The 22,979-nt window shown below is 40.0% G+C and overlaps 1 pseudogene across 1 annotated transcript; it reads left to right on the top strand.

Moving 5' to 3' along the window:
- The first annotated feature begins 18,186 nt into the window (after positions 1 to 18,186).
- On the top strand, positions 18,187 to 19,724 carry LOC137748780 (stemmadenine O-acetyltransferase pseudogene; annotated as a pseudogene). Its single transcript, XR_015955698.1, has one exon. The product of XR_015955698.1 is annotated as a stemmadenine O-acetyltransferase pseudogene (transcript).
- The last annotated feature ends 3,255 nt before the right edge of the window (positions 19,725 to 22,979 follow it).

Raw genomic sequence — 22,979 nt, 5'->3', positions numbered from 1 at the left:
TGAAGTCTAGAAGAACGAAACTGACTACATACTCCTTACGAATTACATCACACCCCCAAGAGCTCACTGCTGATCTAGGCATTTCCTTTTGATATTTTACCGATCGATCGGTTTATTAGTAATTGTTGACATATAACTTCATAATACACTCTGTTTACTCTTTTTCCTCATATTGTTTTTAATTAAACTATTAGTATCCCTTTGCATTCAAATTTACTACCTAAACTATCCTTACAAACCCAATTCAAAATCACCATCCATCGGTCAAAAATAACATATTTTCTTATATGAAAGTGTTTTAGGGTTTTAGCCAAGGGAAATATTATGAGCACTCCAAAAATCTCACTCTACACTTCTCATAAGTGTATTTTTTTTTCAATTATAGAAAGTTTGAAGTGAAAAATGAAATTTAGGAGTGTCAATAATAATTCCCTCATCCAAAATAGAACAATAAAACTGAAACTGAATTTATTTTATTATTGTAATTAACAATGTCATATAAATCCTTTGACAAATTATTCTACAGCTGGCCCAATTGTCGATCTGATTAAATGTGTCATGTAGATAATGTAATCTATATAACGTTCAACAAATATGCCATCTAGCTATAGATAATCTTTTTAATTGTTGATGTATATATGCAAAGACTTTTATTGAACTCTTTATTATAATATTTTTTTTTTTTTAGAATAAACGGTATTATCTATACTAAAGGAAAAATGATGGGCTTAATCTCACAATAAGCTAGTAATAATGTAGTTCAAATTCGTCTTACCACATATCTGAGTTAACTTGTAATTATATTAGTTTTCTACCATTTCTGGGCTGTTGCTTTCGTTACCGTACGTCTTACCACATATTAGTTTTGAACTATTTCTTTACTAATGCTTGAGGTTTTACCGTCTAGAGACTAGAGTTTTCTTCACAATCCTAACAATAATAATAATAATAATAATATTTTGTTGTTTTGGTTGTGGAAAACTTCCACTGGACAAGGAATTTTATTGTAGAACGTATGGTACCGAGATGGTTCTTTCCATGTCGTAACCAATTATTGAGAGTGGTTGACCTTTGTGTCCACCCAACCTTCAGCCTCCTTTGCAAAACCCTAGATCTAGGAATTTCACAGCTGCCGCTCCCTTGCTTAGGCTTAGAACTGGTGGCAGCCCTTCCCCCTCCCTCTCCTAGCCTCTCCTCCCACCCCTTTATCCTCTATGTTTCTGCACTCCTTTCTCACATTTCTTGCAGCCCCCCACCCTCAACCCTCGTACCTCTTCTTCCATCCCCTTTCCTCTTTTCCTACGTTTTCTAATTAAGAGCATCTCCAATAGAGACCCTAAACGAAATCCGTATAACTATGTAGTCCATAAATATAGGGACAAAAGGCTACCAATGAGCCTGAATTGAAGTATTCAAAGTATCTCAACATATAGGAACTCGCCGAATACCTCAAAGAAATTCTCAAATATGAGAACTACATATAGAGACTCAAAGGGTGCACTCCACTAATTTTGAGTGGGATGCTGCTCTTTATGTTTTTTTCTTTGTTTTTGGAACCCACCCACGTGGGGTAGCTTCTCACTTAATTTTCTCATGTACGTAGTTTTTTTTTTTTTTTTTTTTTTTTTAACTCTTGAAAAATCAATGGTAAAGATTCATTTTTTTTATTTTTTTATTTTATCAAAGGTCACAATACTCCAACAAAATGAACAATAATTTTTTAATATTTTAATCCCTACATTTTGGGATTATGCTATAAGGATTTTCCATTGCAGACAATATTCTGTTAGGGGCTCGAATATTCCTTTAAAGTCCTTAAATGAGTCCTCAAAGTTGGTGTCTCTCATTGGAAATGCTCTAATGTCTCCAATTTTGCATTAAACTATGGAAAGGGTTGGACATGGGGTGTTCCCGGCAACGGCTTTCTTACGTGCTTGCAGTGGTTGGTGGTGTAGATCTGATGTTGTAGCTTTCTCTCAGTCGATTGAGTTTTTCCGGGAACTTTGCCCTTGGAAATTATGTTCAGACCCTTTCGGGTTCGTCGTGGTGGTGGGCTATGACGGTGCAGCAACGTGGGTGGCTTTGGCCTGGTAACCCCTCTACCACCCACACTGTTTCTGCACCCTTGCTAAAATTGTGACCCACACCGGCTGACGAAAATTTTGGGCAGCTCGTGGTGCTAATAAATCTTATGCAGGTTTATGGGTTCGTGGTGGCGTTAAGATGAAGATGGTGGCTCAAGTTGGGTCTCCCTTACGACCCCACCCTCTGTGTGTTGTCTAGGCTACAGTTGGTGTTGTACGTGCCTTTGCCCCTATGCCTCCTACCAATTCTGCACTTTCTTCTCGTGGACATGTCAAGAAACAGCATATTATACTATATTTTACTAAATAGATGTCCGTGTTATAAATCAAATAAGAATGATAAGGGGCGCACAATGTCGTTGCGTAAGGCAACTCGAGGTGCTGCCGAGGAACTGGAGTCGAGCACAGGATGAGCGAATACATTTCTATGAAAAAACAATATCCTGTAGAAAGAAGTCTTCGTTAATTATTTTCCGGCCACCGTGAGATCTAATTCAATCTTCATAGATTTCTTGAGAAATTTTCTTACGTGAACTTCTTTTCCTTGAGAAGAAGCAATTTGGACTTGTCATTCGATTCATAACCATTCAAACACAACCAATATCTATCAAATATTTTATTCGTTTAATAGAAAACTTCATTTTAATCCTTAAAAAAGATGAGTTTAGGACTATAACCTTGTGTAAGATTAAAATCCAATTTTAGTCCCGAGCACATTTAATCATCTCATTTATTAGTTATATTTTGATGTTTTATTTATCTTTTTATTCCTATTTTAATGTATTAATTACATTTAAATTTAATTTTCATTTCATTTATCATAATATTTTAATGTCTACATTTAGACAACTAATTTTTTTTTTTTTTTTTTTTATAATATATAGTCTGATAACAATTTTGTATGTTCTTCATTTAGGTACATTAATATATTTGAATATTTCGGTATATCCATCAATACAAACATATAAGTACATTAATTCATCGATAAAAACATATCGAATTTGTCATCCATGAGATTTGAACCTAATACATCTCATTTGAGTATTGACTTTTAGGTGCATTAATTCAATATACTATATTTCGGTACATACATTTCGGTACGTACATTTTGGTACATACATTTCGGTATTGACATTTAGGTACATTAATTCAATATAATACATTTCGGTACGTACATTTTGGTACATACATTTTGGTATTGACATTTAGGTACATTAATTCAATATAATACATTTCGGTACATACATTTAGGTTCATTATAATATATTTTGGTACAATCATGTAGGTACAAAAAAGTCAATCATATATATTTCGGCACAATACAATCATGTATTTATATATTTTGTATCACAAATTTCTTTTAATATTTTCTCATTTATGTTCGTTTATAATTAAAGAACTAAATATGTGCATATTAATAAAATTAAAATTTAATGTGGAGAGATTAAATAAAAATACACATTAAATAACAAAAATTGAATTAAATTTTGATATAAGTACACTTTAAGGGATTAAATTGAATATGTAATCTAGCACTAGGTTTTTTTTTTTTAAATTTTAATCTTTTGCAAGGACCAATGTTCAAAACCCTTTTTTTTTAATTTAGTTTTTTTTTTTTTTTTTTTTATGTTTTGCTTGTCATGTTTCGACGATTTGTTCATGTCGCTACGGTGACTGTGGCCTTGCTGCTTCTGATGACTTTATGTGAGGCTTTCGATGCTAAGTATGTCACGTTTATCGTCTTTGTGACGTATATGTCTAGTTCTAGTGGCATGGTTTGTGTGATAGCCATATTGGGATTTAAAATCATTTGTGTTTTGTGCTAATTATCTCCAAATCAATAAATTGGTCACTGAAGCATATATACCCATCTAACACCTCTTATAATTGATTGTTCTTGGTAACAAAACTCTATCGCGCTTATGCCAAAAAAAAAAAAAAAAAAAAAGAAAAAAAACCCAACAAGCAAACAAAAAAACTAATTATTGACTTTGTGTGTTCATGACATGCAAAATATATTGCTTCACCTAATGATTTATACCTGTGGACATGCAATTCGCGGGTAATGCATATAAACATCGCATTTGAAGGCTTACATTGAAGGGTTTCGAATCTTAAATATAGTCTACTTTTATTCATCACCAAACCTATTCTCAGCACTAAACGAACCGCAATTGCTTGAATGAACCTTTAATCAACTAGCTAGCTAGAAATATTTATTCATTTCTAAGCCGAGATGAGTCTAATATGAATACAAGTTATATATCCAATTGCTTGCAGCATTTACATATTTTATACAATTGTGACTTGAAAAATAATGAAGTTGGTTTGCTAGACAGTTCTTTCATTAATGCTTTCTGGCTGGGTATTTGCTATCGGTAGTGACATACTCTGCTTTAATTAGGAAATTAGGAATCGACCTTTTGCCAGGCGTCATGGATGAACTCATCTTTGCCTTTGGTTATTGCATGCCCTAGCAGGTTTTTCAATGTGGTTTATTTTTTTGCCCGTATTAATATGATTTTTACAAGAATCGGGAGTTTTTGCAACACTTATGTGATGGACTTATGTGATGGACAATAACACTTCATGGTTAATTATGTCTGCTTGATGAGAGGTAATAAAGCTTGAGGAGCACTTTATCTGATTGATGCGCACTTTAGTAGCTAACCCTTGATTTCAAGCCGTTAATTATAAAACTTATGAAATGGAAAACGAGATAAATCTGGTCTGCATTCTGCACGTAAACTTCTTTTCAAGTTTGATTTTTTGCGGCACTATATCATGATAGGCTAAAAATCAAAGTAGTGGGTTAATCCTAATCCTAAGAGAGAGAGTTGAATAATATTAATTGAACCTTGTGAGTATGTCATGCGACTCTGAATTTCTCTTATAGTGTCCGTGCATAAAGTCTACAAAGCTAAATCCCTTTACTTACTAATATGCATATGACATAAGAAGATGGATAGTCAGATTGCAGATTATTCATGTACTTACTAACTGTAATCTTAACAAAAACCAGGCCAATTTTGTAAACTGAAGCTAGAAAACCAAAATTTTTCCAAACTTCACCACAAATAAAAGGAATTTAACTCCTAATTTTGGAGGAATTAGAGTTTTTGGAGGAAATGGTAATATTTTGATTCCTGAGTATATGCACTGCTAATTTCTTACTGTGAAAGATCTTCTTACTTATATTTTCTGGTCAGAAAGGAAAGACAGGTTTCCTGGGTAGATTGTTTTGTACATTTATCTTTACACGAAAGGCCTCTTATGATATCGATCTCATATAATTGCAGATTTCAACTGATATTTATATACATCCTAGTTTCTGAAAAACCATAGAAAACCCCCAAAATTGGACAGAAGAACGTCACCGTTTGTCATACAAACATCATGAAGCTGAGTTCTACGGAGGAGTTTTGCAATCAATGATAGAGACTAGCAATTAACGGATTTACTCTACTGGCGATTATTATTCTTGATGAATTGACCTAACTAAACTCTCTATCAATTTTGGGCGGTAGAATATAATATTTCTGGGTGGATTGGTCAACGACAGTGTGCGGGTTTTGCATTATTCAATAGGAAAATTAAAGAAAGGTCCAAAAATATTTTCTTTTTAATGAAAAATTATTTTTAAAGGTAGAGTGAATAGTAATAGAGAAATGTGTAAGTGTAATTTTTCGTTAAAAATGAATAGTACTGATAGTGTTTTGTTAAAACTCTCTTATTCAATTTCTTGATAGTGCTACCCCATCTTCCTTTGGTGTAATTATAAGATCGTATTTTTCCAATTTGCATAGACAATTATAATAATACTCGTATATTAACTGTACACAAATTAGAGATCTGAATCTGGATTGTGCTTCCTAATTATAATATGTACTAAGTTTACCAACAAATAATTAGTGCGGTGGAGATAATCCTAAACCACTCGAACATATATATATATATATATATATATATATATATATATATATATATATATATATACAATTTAGTTTGCGTGAGAGGAAAGATTCGAACTTAGGGTTGACCAGTCCCTTTAATATTACACAGAAAAATATTTTTACACCAAAGATAAGATAATTTATGTATGCGCTTCTTGAAAAAAGTTGAGGTTTCTTATAAAACTAAATAAGAATAAGGGAAGTAGTCCAATTTACTTATAAACTAATACAAGGTCCCTCATTTCATTAACGTGAAACTTATTCCCAACACACCTATCACGGGTGGCAAATTTTCAAGCCAAACACGTAGATAATATATTACCGAGTGGCGTGGAGCATGTGACATTTTCTAGCCAAACACATAGACTCGAAGTTTATAGACTCATATCTGTTGGGTCTTAGACATAGGACAACATGCTTTGATACCATTAAAAAAAAAAAAATTGAGATTCCACCATAAAATCAATTGAAATTCTTACGTATAAATTTATGCAAAGTCCTTTCTTCTATCAATATAGAATTCATTTTCAACACTTCTCTACTAAGAGATGTCGTTTACTATGTTTCATGTATATGAAAGATGGTCTACAAAATAAAGTACAGGTATAATATGACACACCCCGACCGAGGTCAGGGCGTGCTGGCCGTCACGCGGAGGTGACGTAACCATGTGCACAGTGCGGAAGCTAATAAAACAATAATGAAAATAGTAATACGAATAAATAAAAACTGGTTTACATGAAATGATAATAGGTGCAAACGTAAGTGAGACACAAGTTCAGAGCATAACGCCTAAAGCAGTCCAAACGAAAATGACGCGACAACAGTACACCCGAAGGTGGCCCTACGCTGGTGATCGTCTGTCAGAAATGCCGGGAAAGCCCTCTGGGAAACCGCCAAACCTGCTAGACAACTAGAACCTGGAGGGGCGCAAAACAAAAGCATGAGTGGGCAAAAACAAAGCTTTTCGAAAACCATTTAACAAATAAGTTCTAACCCCTCGCCGTAAAACCTGTATACTTCCCAGAAAATAAACATATGTACATATATACATAAATACCAATCATGCTCCAGGATATGCCATGCCAAATCTCACAATGAAATGCAAGTGCTCAGGAAAAAATCATATCAATATCATATAGTCTGGCAGCCGGAGTCACCTAACGTGACCTGTACGGCTGAATCTAGAGCTCAAATCTCAATCTCAATAACTAAACCTGCACACGAGTCGGAACCACCTAAAATGGTCTGTGCGACAGGCCTAGGTGTAATACATATAAACGCTCTAGTGCTACGATCACGTGAAGGCTGTGCGAATAATCGCGGGTCACCTACGAGTTGGAACCACCTAAAGTGGTCTGTACGACAGGACTGTGCACCTAACTTGGATCCAAGCTGAGCGTGTGATGCGGGAGGTGAACATCACGTGAAGGACTGTGCCCTACTCTGGGCGGGAGCATTAACACCGGGGGTGCAGGTTATGAGCTCTCTAAGCATCTCAAATCGCTATTGAATGTAAACATGAATAACACTTACCTGGCACTTACCTGTGCGTCCGCAGCACCTAATATGCATATGTATATATACAACTAATAATGCAACTAACGACGCATAAATAACGATAATCTAATGCATGGCATATGGCAAATGACAATTCAATCAATTTCTGAGAAAATATAAGTATATAGGTATATACGGAAAACCAAAAGCCCACTCACTGGTATGTGGAAGGGTCGTAGCCCCCCTGCCTCGAGTGACCACGCTCGTCCTCGGGATAGGTATCACCTATATGCGAAACAACTACAAAAACGTTAATTTTAAAGCACATAACCAACCTTTTGAAATAACTTCTCATACAATACTCAAATGGGGTGTATGAATACACCAACGTGATCTACTCAACCTCAGGAACATCCCCATATTTTTAAAATAATTTTTCACCGCCGCACGCGCCCCTACGCACCGGCCATGGCACGCTGACGGCATCAACTGACGCCGTAAGGGAATATTTCGTTATCCTTAACGGTTTCCGTCAACGGCGTCAGGAATATTGCGTCAGACTTGACGGACTATTCTGTCGTCTTCTCCGAAGAGCCTCCGGCGCCAAAAAATCGGGAATTTTTCAAACTTTGATATCTTCTTCGTTTTTCAACCAAATTTCACAAAATTGGTACCAAAATGAAGCTTAGAACTAGAGGAACCAAACTTCAAACGAACCACCCCGAGCCTCCTAGGGACCTCACCAAGCTTCCTACAAGCTTGAAATTTCCTAAAACGTGAGAACTCACGTGTGCATGAATAGTACCCAAAATCGGGCATCGTGGATTTGACGTGAAAACGAAGGTGTTCTTACCTAAAAAAGGTATGCTTGGATTCCACGATCTGTGAAGGTTTGATGGGTGTGTGGGTGTGTCCGTACGTTTCAAAGGAAATGGGAAGGGAATGGGGACTCGGGACAGTGTGGAGGAAACAGGAGGAAAGGTTGTGGTGTGTGGGAAAATGTGTGTGGCATACAACATGCCAACCAAACTAAAAAACAACCAATAAACGTAAAGAAATCGAACTAGGGGCAATTTTGTCTTTTCACACGTACGTTGTAATATTTCTGGGACGGGCTGTCACAACCTACCCACCTTAATAGAATTTCGTCCCGAAATTCAAAACAACCAAACAACAACCCCTAGTGATCAAAGAACAACCGAGGATACAAATCCCTCATCCGATCTTCTGTTTCCCACGTAGCTTCCTCGACTGAATGATTCCTCCACAAAACTTTCACTAAGTTCACTGTCTTGTTCCTCAGAACTTTTTCCTTCCAATCTATGATCGTCACCGGTTCCTCGTCATAAGTCAAATCTGGATTAATTTCCAAGGGTTAAGGAGGTATCACGTGAGACGGATCAGCAACATAATGTTGAAGCATAGACACATGAAAAATGTTATGCACTCTAGCCAACTCCGGAGGTAACTCCAATCTGTAAGCTACCTCACCAACTCGCTCTGTGACCATGTATGGTCCAATGTACCTGGGACTCAACTTACATTTCTTTCCAAACCGCACGACACCTCTCCATGGTGAAAGTTTCAGAAATACCTAATCTCCGACCTCATACGCTCTGTCCGTAGCATGCCGATGTGCTAAACTCTTCTGCCTGTCCTGGGCTGCCTTCAAGTTAGACTTGATCACCTGAACATTTTGAGTAGTCTCCTCAACAATCTCTGGACCCACTAAAACTCTTTCTCTAACCTCTGACCAACACAACGGTGTGCGACAAGACCTACCATACAATGCCTCAAATGGCGCCATGCCAATACTCGAATGAAAGCTGTTGTTGTAGGCAAATTCCATCAAATCCAACCGCTGGTGCCAAGCATCACCAAACTGTAACACCGAAGCTCGCAACATATCCTCCAAAGTCTAAATAGTTCTCTCTGACTGTTCGTCTGTCTAAGGATGATACGCCGTACTATAAAGTAGTCTCGTACCCAAAGTTTCCTGAAAAGCCACCCAAAACTTAGATGTAAATCGTGGACCACGATCTGAGACAATACTCATAGGGACATCATGGTATTTCACAATCTTCGAGATAAACAACTCCGCTAATTGGCCCAGAGAATACTTTTCCCACACAGGAATAAAATGTGCTGATTTAGTAAGCCGATCAACGATCACCCAAATGCCATCAAAACCATTATGTGTACGCGGAAGCTTGTACACGAAATCCATAGTGATATTTTTCCATTTCCACTCTGGAACGGGAAGCGGCTACAACAACCCAAACGGCTTCTTCCTTTCCGCCTTAACTTGCTGACAAACAGCACACCTACTCACATACTCAGCTATCTCCCTCTTCATACCTGGCCAATAATAAAATGGTGGAATGGTATGATACATTTTAGTAGCTCCTAGATGCATGGCGTAAGCCGAGATATGTGCTTCATCAAGAATTGCTTTCTTTAACTCCAAATTATTAGGCATAAACATTCTACCCTCTTGCATCAACATGCCATCCGAATCACGAACTCTGAGGTCTCTCCTCCTTCCTCGATCTCGAGCTTGAATTAGTTCTTGAGTCTCCCTATCAGATACCTGAGCTTCAAGCACCCGATCAACTAAAATTGGTCTAACTTGAAAATTAGCAAGTAAAGCCACATCTCGATCTTCAACTTCTAACCTCACTCCCGTAGAACGTAAGTCCGCCAAAAGAGGAATACGACTTGCATACAATGAATTAATACGGCCCTGAGACTTCCTGCTAAGTGCATCAGCCACTACGTTTGCACGACCAGGGTGATAATCAATCATGCAGTCGTAATCGCTGAGCAACTTCATCCACCTCCGTTGATGAAGATTAAGTTCCTTCTGAGTAAAAAGATATTGAAGACTCCTGTGATCTGTAAAGATCCTACATTTCTCTCCGTAAAGGTAATGTCTCCACAACTTCAACGTAAAGATAATAGCGGCCAACTCCAAATCATGTGTAGGGTAATTCAACTCATGAGGTTTCAACTGTCAGGAAGCATAAGCAATTACCCTACCATGCTGCATCAACACACATCCCAGACCATTCAAGGAAGCATCACTATAAACCTCGAAATCACCACTATCGTCCGGGAGTGCCAAAACAGGTGCATGAGTGAGACAATGCTTTAATTGATGGAAACTCTGCTCACACTTATCATCCCACTCAAATTTAACGTCTTTCCTCGTTAATCTCGTCAGTGGTAAAGCAATCACAGAAAAATCCTTAACAAACCGTTGATAATACCCTGCTAAACCAAGGAAACTCCTCACCTCTGTGACGGTTCACGGTTGCTCCCAACTCTCCAGAGCTGCGACCTTCTGAGGGTCCACCAAAATACCCTGAGCTGAAATGATGTGTCCCAAAAATGCAACTTGGTCTAACCAAAACTGGCACTTGCTAAACTTAGCATACAATTGGTGTGCCCTCAACCTTTTCAACACCAAAGTAAGATGTCGAACATGCTCCGCTTTCAACTTCGAATACACCAAAATATCGTCGATGAAAACAATAACAAACCTATCCAAATATGGCTGGAACACCCTGTTCATTAAATCCATAAAAGCAGCTGGTGCGTTCATCAACCCAAATGGCATAACCAGAAACTCGTAATGACCGTAACGAGTCCTGAACGCCGTTTTAAGAACGTCATCCCTTCTAATCTTCAGTTGATAATATCCAGACCTCAAGTCAATCTTGGAGAATACACAAGCACCTCGAAGCTGATCAAACAAATCATCGATACGTGGCAACGGATAACGGTTTTTAATCGTCACCCGATTCAATTGCCTGTAATCAATACATAGCCTCAAGGTTCCGTCTTTCTTTCTCACAAACAATACTGGAGCTCCCCACGATGAAGTACTAGGCTGAATGAAACCTTTATCCACTAATTCCTGCAACTGAACTTTCAATTCCCTTAACTCAGCGGGAGCCATACGATAAGGAGTCAAGGAAATAGAATTAGTACCTGGAAGCAACTCGATAGTGAACTCCATGTCTCGATCTGATGGTAAACCAGGTAAATCCTCGGGGAAAACATCGAGAAAGTGTCTGACTACTCTCACATCCTCAACTCTACTAGGAACGGCCTCATCCAACACCACATGAGCTAGGTACCCCTGGCAACCCTTAGACAACAACCTTTTTGCTCGCAAAGCCGAAATAACGCCATGTCTCACCCCACTCTGCTCGCCCACAAAAGTAACCACAAGTAATCCAGGGCGATGGAACGTAACTATTTTCCTGTAACAATCAATATTGGCAAGATAGAAATGCAACCAATCTGTGCCCAGAATCACATCAAAATCAACAATGTCTAAAGGGATAAGATCAGCTGGCATAACAACATCCTCACTACCACTGGACATCCTGGGTACACACGATCTACAATACATCTCTCCCCTCTAGGCATAGCGAACTCTAAATCATACCCTAGAGGTGTGGGGCGAGGTTGCGTCACTTGAGCAAATGTATGAGAAATCACAGAATGTGTAGCACCGCAATCAATTAATACTCTAGCAAAATAACCAAGGATATTTAACGTACCATAATCAAATCTGGATTGTTCTGAGCATCCTGCAGAGAAATATTATGAATATGCCCCTGGGTCTGCTGTCGTCCACCGCGACCTCTGCTCGTCTGACCACCACAACTCTGAGTACCACGCCCCTGACTGGGCTGACCAGACTGCCTCGAAGACCCTGCACTACTCGTAGCAATCTCTCCCGGCTGAAACTGTCCTCCCTGAACCCATTGAGAATCGCCTGTTGAAGCTGGAGGATACGACATATAGCTGCCAGGATACGGAGGATAACCACCCTGAGAATACGGTTCCTGGGATACTGATACTGTCCCGGGGCATAAGGAACAGCATCACCCTGATAGTGGTAGGCACCACCGTGACCTGCCTGTCCATAACTACCCGGACCCTGAATTTGCTGAATCGGTGCAGGTGGCGGCAAGAAAGTCTGATGTGGCTTCTGCTGCTGACTCTGGGGACAATTCGCAGCCCGATGTCCCATTTGACCACACGTAAAGCAACCACTGCTGCCACGCCTGCACTCACCAAAATGCCGATTATTGCACCTGCGGTAAACTGGGAATCTGCCTCTACCACCATCACCTTGTCTCTGGCCTCGAGCACCACCAGCAAACCTACCTCTTCGTCCCTGACCAGTGGCACTGAAACCACCGCTAGAAGAATTCGAACTAATGCCACCCCTCTTGAAGTTCTGTGTCCTACAAGGCCCGATCGATGCTTGACCTTTACCCTTATCTTTTTTCTTCTGATTACCATCTTTTTCTTCTTCCTCACTCTCGCTCGGCATGTTCTCTGAATCCTCAATCCTCAACAATATCTCGTAGAAATCCTGGTAGGTATCACAGTGGGTAGTGGTCGCCATCGAACGCCACTTCTTCTTAGTACCCAAGCGGAAACGACGAAGCATCTCCGTCGGATTACCAGCAACGTCTGGATGGTAGCAAGACAAATCAGTGAACCTGCGATAGTACTCATTAGCTGTCAACTTCCCCTGTCTCAACTCAGTGAACTCCTGCTTCTTACGATCAATGTACTTAGGAGGCACAAACCTTTTCCTGAACAACTCCTGGAAAACATCCCAATCAGTCCTCTCAGCTAGAGTCAAACGGCGAGATTCCTGCTCCCACCAGGTTGTAGACTCCTTACCCAGAAACCACGATGTCGTCTCAACCCACCTCTCGATAGGAAAGTTCCCCTAATTATGCAACACACGAAAGTGAAGGAAAATTTGTGAAAAACAAGTTCATTTGAGCAACATCAACAACATGCAATTAACAATTAAAAGGCGGAATCATGTTTATATGCACTCAAAAACAAAACTTAACCCATGAACTTCAAAGCCTAGTAGATAGGTGAACCAAGACTCAACTCAAAACAAAGTGAGTTGAGAAATCAATACCTTTGTAGATTCCTCTTTGCATAAGCAAAGGCTAATCACCCAAAGAGAGGGCCTTCATTCCTTGCATCTTAGATCCATGGATTTGGATGGATGAAAAGGTTTCTCCAAGTTCCCAAAATTGAAAACCTCTAAGTCTCCACACCAAGGCATATTGTAGAAGAAAATGAGTGACCTTGGAGGAGTTTGATTACTAGATGATCCCTCCAAGGTGGCTGAAATTTTAGAGAGAAAGGAGAGCTTGTCTTCTCATCCTTTCCCCAAAAACAACCCTTAATGAATTTTGGCTATAAAGTCATACTTATTCCTTAATTCATTTGAGTGGCAAACTTGTAAATAAGTCCAAAACCACTCCTTCTTTAACATGGGATTTATTGGGCTATTTGGGCCTTTGTGAATCATTATTCATTAAGTTGTCACACAACTTAAGTCAATGGACTTGACGTTCGAAGCCCATTGGGCCTTAAGGTCCAAAACTATCCCGAGGTCTTTTAACGAACTTATTTGTTTGATTAATAATCATATTAATTAATCCTTGCCATAAATAATTAAACCATTTAATTATTCTTACTCATCTCCGTTGAATCTTCAATCTCTACCTTACACGGTGTACGATCCATTAGGTTCCTTTTAGCGAGGCAGTGGGCGATTAAAACTCTTTCTAATCGATTGTGAATTGAAACTTACTTTCAATTCTCCCGTTAGTGATAATACACTTTTAGGGCTTCCACAAACCATGGTTGACGCCTAGCAGCATGTCATGGTTACCCAAGCTAATCAGAAGAGGTGGAGAACCTATTCAGTTTTAGGATTACAAATGCAATACGGTCTTTCTCTAATACAATACTCTTAACCACATTGTTTGGTTTGATAGTTTATTCATGTCTACTATCCAATGTGAGTCTTGTGCTTATATGATTACCTTGAATGTGATTTGGAACACATTCCTAAATCTCATTCATACTCTGGCCAGAGATTCTAAATCATATCATAGAGTATTCTCCCTCAAACAGTTTGAAGGTTAGAGATCCCTTGTTGCGCATTCACTTGTCTCCATGGCTAAGTGGCTCAACCCCAACGATGCCGTGGACACCCTGGAGTGACTTTGACCTAATCAAAGATTAAGGACCTAACCACAAGACAACTGTGATGCCTCAGGTCAAAAGACTAATTTGCATTATCCCAACCATGAGTTCTCATGTGACATGAATATGAGAACTCTTCGTTGATCGTGTTCAGTGAACTCATTCTCTATTGAGCACCTACGTACTTGTCTTGATGTCACACACACCAATGACTCGAGACTAGTCACTCTCCCTGAGAGAAGACATAGCACGTACTGATCTTAACGGACTGTCAATGCCCAATTGACAATCCTATGATCAGGAACGTTTAGGATGTGTCAACGAAAGAATGGTCTCATGAATCTAACTTCTTTAGATCGCATTCTTCCAATCACATATTCCTTGGACTTATCGTTTAAGCATATAACATTTATATGAGACGGCTCAAACAATAATCTTTGCCCTTTACATTAAACTAGATTAGTTTAACATGTGAAATGTCCATAAAGTATCATCATATGATTGGTTTTAGGGCACATTTCCAACAGAAAGGTCTTCTCAATGTGCTCTAACCATCGCTCTGCACCCTTGTGACCCTCGCTACCTTCGAACTTATCCAATTTCAAATTGTACATAGTCTCCAGAGGAGTCCTCTGGGGAGGGCGGATTACCGACTGAATAGCGGTAACAATAGCTTCCCCCAGCTAGGCAATATCGGGGAAACTAGGCTCATCAGAGCGACGTGGTTCCCGACGAGGCGGCATAATTCTGACAGAAGACACCAAAACCATTAGAATACTCACAAAAGCACAAGACTGCCAAACCTAGGCTCTGATACCAAACTGACACACCTCGACCGAGGTCAGGGCGTGCTGGCCGTCACACAGAGGTGACGTAACCATGTGCACAGTGCGGAAGCTAATAAAACAATAATGAAAATAGTAATACGAATAAATAAAAACTGGTTTACATGAAATGATAATAGGTGCAAACGTAAGTGAGACACAAGTTCAAAGCATAACGCCTAAAGCAGTCCAAACGAAAATGACGCGACAACAGTACACCCGAAGGTGGCCCTACGCTGGTGATCGTCTGTCAGAAATGCTGGGAAAGCCCTCTGGGAAACCGCCAAACCTGCTAGACAACTAGAACCTGGAGGGGCGCAAAACAAAAGCATGAGTGGGCAAAAACAAAGCTTTTCGAAAACCATTTAACAAATAAGTTCTAACCCCTCGCCGTAAAACCTGTATACTTCCCAGAAAATAAACATATGTACATATATACATAAATACCAATCATGCTCCAGGATATGCCATGCCAAATCTCACAATGAAATGCAAGTGCTGACGAAAAAATCATATCAATATCATATAGTCTGGCAGCCGGAGTCACCTAACGTGACCTGTACGGCTGAATCTAGAGCTCAAATCTTAATCTCAATAACTAAACCTGCCCACGAGTCGGAACTACCTAAAGTGGTCTATGTGACAGGCCTTGGTGTAATACATATAAACGTTCTAGTACTACGATCACGTGAAGGCTGTGCGAATAATCGCGGGTCACCTACGAGTCGGAACCACCTAAAGTGGTCTGTATGACAGGACTGTGCACCTAACTTAGATCAAAGCTGAGCGTGTGGTGCGGGAGGTGAACATCACATGAAGGACTGTTCCCTACTCTGGGTGGGAGCACTAACACCGGGGGTGCAGGTTATGAGCTCTCTGAGCATCTCAAATCGCTACTGAATGTAAACATGAATAACACTTACCTGGCACTTACCTATGCGTCCGCAGCACCCAATATGCATATGTATATATATACAACTAATAATGCAACTAACGACGCATAAATAACGATAATCTAATGCATGGCATATGGCAAATGACAATTCAATCAATTTCTGGGAAAATATAAGTATATAGGTATATACGGAAAACCAAAAGCCCACTCACTGGTATGTGGAAGGGTCATAGCCCCCTGCCTCGAGTGACCACGCTCGTCCTCGGGATAGGTATCACCTATATGCGAAACAACTACAAAAACGTTAATTTTAAAGCACATAACCAACCTTTTGAAATAACTTCTCATACAATGCTCAAATGGGGTGTATGAATACACCAAAGTGATCTACTCAACCTCAGGAACATCCCCATATTTTAAAAATAATTTTTCACCGCCGCACGCGCCCCCACGCGCCGGCCACGCGCAGGCACGTGCCTTGCACGCTGACGACATTAACTGATGCCGTAAGGGAATATTCCGTTATCCCTAATGGTTTTCGTCAACGGCGTCAGGAATATTCCGTTAGACTTGACGGAATATTCCGTCGTCTTCTCCGGCGAGCCTCCGGCGCTGTCGTTGGCACCAGAAAATCGGGAATTTTTCAAACTTTGATATCTTCTTCGTTTTTCAACCAAATTTCACAAAATTGGTACCAAAATGAAGCTTAGAACTAGAGGAACACAATCATACCACTTTCAAGGGCTAAAATCCACAAAATCTCACCTGAAAAATCAACCCAACTCCGGCCAACTTCGAAACTAGTGATCCCGATGTCCAAAGCCTTCAAACGAACCACCCCGAGCCTCCTAGGGACCTCACCAAGCTTCCTACAAGCTTGAAATTTCCTAAAACGTGAGAAATCACGTGTGCATGAACAGTACCCGAAATCGGGCGTCGTGGATTCGACGTGAAAACGAAGGTGTTCTTACCTGAAAAAGGTATGGTTGGACTCCTACAAGCCTCACGAGCTCGAATATGTGCTTGGATTCCACGATCGGTGAAGGTTTGATGGGTGTGTGGGTGTGTCCGTACGTTTCAAAGGAAATGGGAAAGGAATGGGGACTCGGGACAGTGTGCAGGAAACAGGAGGAAAGGTTGTGGTGTGTGGGAAAGTGTGTGTGGCCTACAACATGCCAACCAAACTCAAAAACAACCAATAAACGTAAAGAAATTGAACTAGGGGCAATTTTGTCTTTTCACACGTACGTTGTAATATTACTGGGACGGGCTGTCACATAATACGTTGCAAAGCTTAATTCAATTAAACAAGTTACTTATGGTCAAATTATCCAAGTAATGTAACACAGAATGTCAATGTGAACTTAGAAGCATAAGATGGCCAAATATTCCGTACAATTCGCCATCTTTTGTCTGCCAAGGCGGCGCTTACTAAGCCCTAAAGCGCGCCAACCTGAATTCCCATTTCTTTTTGTGGTCTGATGCCAAACATGGTCAAAAGTCAGAAGTCCATTTTTTTAGTTTGTATTTACTCGTGCATATATTCATTTAATCAACTCTATATATCGGCGTCTAGAAGACTTTGAAATCTCCGTAGAAATAAAATTCTCTGCCTACTAATAAAGTATTTTGAGCTGTCATGCATGAAGTAGAGAGCTTAACACTATCACTATCACCTTATCCACTGGCTCCAACTTGATTAAACTTCTGATTTCTTGCGCCAAAAGCATTACAGCGTTAACTGCATTTAGCTTGAGGAAAAGTAAACGGGTCCATGCGCATGCAACGCGTTAATAACAAAGCAAGAGGGCCTGCTGGTTTGGTACCACTCGAGCCGACGAGCACTATAAATTTGACACTCCCTAACCAAATAATCCACAACACCATCTGCTGCAGTAGCTGCATACAACTCTTTCACATATCAAAGCAAATTACATTCCCATTGCTCATCAATATTACTGTTAAAAGATGAAGATAGAAGTAATTGAGAAAGCTTGCATTAAGCCTTCTATGCCAACCCCACCCCACCTTCGTAAACACGAGTTTTCTTTTCTCGACCAAATCGCAACTCCCATTTTCATGCCTATGATCATTTTCTACAATAATGATCATGGCAATGACGCCATAACGTACTCAGAAAGGGTAAAACAATCCTTATCCAAGACCCTGACACAATATTATCCGCTAGCCGGACGTGTCATTGAAAATGCCTACGTCGATTGCAATGACCAAGGTGCCCCTTACGTCCAAGCCCGAGTTAGGTCCCCACTTTCTGATGTCATATCCCAACCCGAACCAAACCAGCTCAACCAACTACTCCCATGCGAACTAGACAATGTCGGTGACTTGGTTCTTGCTGTCCAAGTCAACATGTTGGATTGTGGTGGCATGGCTATTGGAGTTTGCATTTCTCACAAAGTTGCCGATGCATTGTCACTCATCATGTTCCTCAACAGTTGGGCCTCGATATCTCGTGGAGATTGCAACATTAAAAATAGTACAGTCAATCCTCCAATTTTTGATTTGGCCACGCACTTTCCACCTAGAAGCATATCAGGGTTCAAACCAAGCACTGGGATCACTAGAGAAAAAATTGTTACAAAAAGGTTTGTTTTCAGTGCTTCCACGGTTGCTTCTCTTAGGTCAAAATATACAGATAATAAAAACCGTGAGAGAAAGCCAACTCGGATTGAGGCCTTGTCAGCATTTATATGGGCCCGGGTTATTGCCTCCACTCAAGGAAAGCCGAACCCTAACACTCTTTACAAAGTGCTTCACGCCGTTAACTTACGGACGAGAATGGATCCACCACTGCCCGAATACCATTTCGGGAACGTGAGCCGGTTTGCGATGTCATCGCCGTCGTTTGATGAGGGAGAAGATATGTGTTGCGGGATGGTGGGCCAGATGAGGGAAGCAATAAAGACAATCGACGGTGATTACATAGCCAAAATCAAAGACGGCAACGCGCACTTGAAGTTTTTGAAGCAGCGAGCGGAGGAGTTTATGAAGGGTAAAGTGGCGTCGTTTAGCTTTACCAGCTTGTGCAGGTTCCCACTTTATGAAACGGATTTCGGGTGGAGCAAGCCTGTGTGGGTCGCGTCGGCCAGCCTTACATTTAAGAACCTGGTTGTTTTCATGGATGCTGGCCCTGGGTCGAGTGGTGGGATTGAAGTGTGGGTGAATTTGAAGGAGGAAGACATGGCTAAGTTCCAAGATGATAAGCAACTGCTGGCATGTACTTATCCAGCCCAAGAGGCTAAGGTTTAGTACCTGCCCGGATATATTGGATTATGTTGCTAAATTTTTTGTATTTTAGTTTCTTACTAATTCGTTTTGTATAATACCAAACATTTGGATTGAATAAGTTGTTCATCAAGAACAAAGTCTGTTTGCAGAAAAATAATTAAGGGTTGAATTATTTACTTTGTCCTTATTTACAGTCTAATACTTATCTTACGGCATTCCCCTAAGCGTTTCAAGGCAATTAGCCTATTGCTCTGCGAAAGGTGGTATGTAGGTACATCTTATTTTTGTTGTGTGGAAAAGATGCTTCATTCAAAAGGAAACGCCACGCTAATTAAGAATTTAGGATATTGGAATGATGCTTTCATTCAACGTTTAAAGACACGTGGGTGGAGAAAGTATTGCATGATATTGGGATACCCCAATATGAGGTGCAGCTTTTTTCTTTGCTGAACAACACACAAACCACAAAAATCCAACACAACTACAAGGAGGGATGACTGCGTTGGCTCACCCCTAATTCGAATGATAGAAAAGAAGGGCATTGTAACTGCTGGGGCACTAAAAGATCGGACTCCTACCATAATTTTTTATTTTTTATTTTTTAACAAACGATAATATCTATTTAGGAAGGAAGTGAGCTTAGTCTCACAATGAGTTAGCAATAATGTGGTTCAAATTCGCCTTTGATGAGAATTGAAGAGGAATACCACTAGACTGTAGTACTAAGATCTCTTACTTACAATTGAAGAGGAAGACCACTAGACCGTAGTACTAAGTGGCTCTGTTTGGGCCAAAAATAACACTTTGGGCCAAGCCTGGGGTTCCTCTCGGTCTAATGAGTATCGAGAATATTCTTTGTGATATGCCCGATCCTGATATTCCTTGAACACTAGGGTAGGCACGCGCTGGCCAACACCCGAAAGTGACAAAGCCATATTAGGATGCATGAGAAATAATAAATAAGAATATAGTTATGAATTTAAATACAATGATTAAGAAAAAAGAGGAATGTGTTTAGAGCATACAGCTAATTCGAGACATTAGAAAGGAAATAATATAAAATTAAATGAAAAAGGAAATGGATCATACACCGAGAGGACTCGAAGATGTCGATGCGGAAGTGCCTTGACGCCGGGATCGTACGTCTCGATTCTAAATCCTAAGGGGGTGCAAAACAAACATGAACGGACCAAATTGATATATATATATATATATATAATACCGAAACAGTTATCAACATATTAACCTGCAAAGTTTAATGAAAACTAATAGCGTAATAGGTGATAGATTTTCGAAAAACCCTAGCATGCCATAAAACCTTTCATAAAACATATCTTGTATATAATGTGCTAACTAGTGGTATCCTAGTTAGTCGTGGTGTTCAATAATTATATCTCTCGGCCCGCAGCCAACTACCATGTCTCTGCGCCCGAAGCCAGAAATTATTTCTCCCGGCCCAAAACCAACTTCCTGTCTCTTGGCCTGAAGCCATAGATTATTTCTCCCAGCCTGAAGCTAACTCCTATCTTCGGCTATAGGCAAAACAGTGACCACTAGATACGCACAAAAATATTGAATATACACTTTCCAAACATAGGTACATATATCTAAAAAACATCTTCATAGCATATAGTCATCCATCATATATATTATAAAGAAGTTTGTAAAAACATGTTCTTAAGTACTATGTAGTCATCCATCAGATATACTACAAAGAACATCAGTTCGATAAAATATAGTATTCCAAAATATTCTCAGTAAGCATAATATCTCATAAAACGTAGTCATTAAAGCATGCTTTTCATGTATGCATTTCTACTATTAAAATATGCATTTTAGAAGGGGTCCACTCATAGTTACTTCGCTGTTGAAGAGCCAAGTAAACTAGCGAAGCGGGACTCGCCACCATATATGCACCTAAGCACATAAAAGGTCCACTTAACAAAAATATACTCAAATAATCAAATTTGGGAAAACGGATTCAGGACATCGAAATTAGCCTAGGTGGGGCCTCGATCAAAACCTGAAAAAGTCAACAAAAAGTCAACATTGATCGTTGACAAGTCAAAGTCAATGGATCGGTCAAAGTGAACGGGTCGGGTTAACCGGGTCGAGTTAACTGGTTCAGTGGGTTGGATCCGGGTTGGGCTTAGGTCCAAAAGGTTTGGGTTTTGGGGTTAACAGGCCTAAGGCCTGAGTTTTATATGGCCCAAAGGCTTAATTTCAAAAGGGTTTTGGGTTGGGTCTTAAATGGAATTGGGTTTAAGGTTTTGGGCTTAAGGCCCGGCCCAAAGATTTGGGCCAAGGGCCCGTGTCAACTCGGCCCGAAGGCCTGATAGGGGTTTGGGTTTAAAAGTGTTGGGCTAAAAATGGCCTGAATGCCTGGTTTTGGTTGGGTTTTCAAGCTTAGCCTATTTCTCGTAGGGGAAGAAGGCTGGAGCTTCCTACCTTCAGTCGACAGCAAACAAAAAACCTAAGATACTAATTAGCTACCAAATTGAAGAATGAGACAGCGGGAAGTGATTGGTACCTGAGATATGTCGTGAAGTGGCCGGAAAATGACTCGAATTCTGCTGGAAACTGGGAATTCTTCCCAAGCCAATTCTATGTCCTAAAGCAGTCCAAAATACACAAACAAGCTCAAGAAATGAACCATGAAGACGAAGGTACAATTTTTAGGGTATTCTCGAGGCATACCTAAGTCGGAAGGACGAGGAACTCACTGAAAAAACTATTTAGGTGGTCTCGGTCCTTGTACTCACAGAGGGAGAAGAGGAACGAGGGAAGCCCGATGGTGGTATGGTCACCAGAGAGTGACCCACGGTGGTGGTAAAAGTGGTGTGGGTGATGTTGATGTGTGGTTATGAAGGAGGGAAGGAGAGAGTTGCAAAGAGAGTTTCGGGGAGAAGGAGAAAGTAAGGGTTGAGGGAGATAGGTCTGAGAGTGAGAAAGGGGGGAAAAGTGAGTTACCACGTGGTAGGCAGGGAGCTGGAGACCGAGGAACACAAAACTCAGGGGTGAGCCACTTGGGCACACCATTTAATACCAAAAACAATATTTTAAACAAATATCCCACAACCCAAATGGAAATACAAAAATACCCCTTTCGTTCCGTAAATTCTGGGACGAGTTGTTACAATCTACCCCAGTTAAGAAAACTTCGTCCCGAATTTTGAAATAACTTGCTATACTGAAATACTCGAAAATAGGAAAAACAAAAATATTTATGTAAAGAAGAATCAAGTCAGAGCAGTTACACAAAAGGGAAAATGCCGCCCTGTCGCAATTAAGTTACAATGATTCCATCTTTCATGCCTCCAGGCTCATACCTTATTCCCTCACCAATGTAAAAGTAGAAAATGTATACTTTACAAAGATATAAAGTCGAAAACATAAAACTATGTAAGGTCGAAAGTATGTACATAGA

The sequence above is a fragment of the Pyrus communis genome, chromosome 2 (assembly GCF_041283825.1).
Source record: "Pyrus communis isolate YQ-2024b chromosome 2, ASM4128382v1, whole genome shotgun sequence".
NCBI lineage: Eukaryota > Viridiplantae > Streptophyta > Magnoliopsida > Rosales > Rosaceae > Pyrus > Pyrus communis.
The sequence above is the reverse complement of the archived record's forward strand: the minus strand, read 5'-3'. Positions and strand labels throughout refer to the sequence as shown.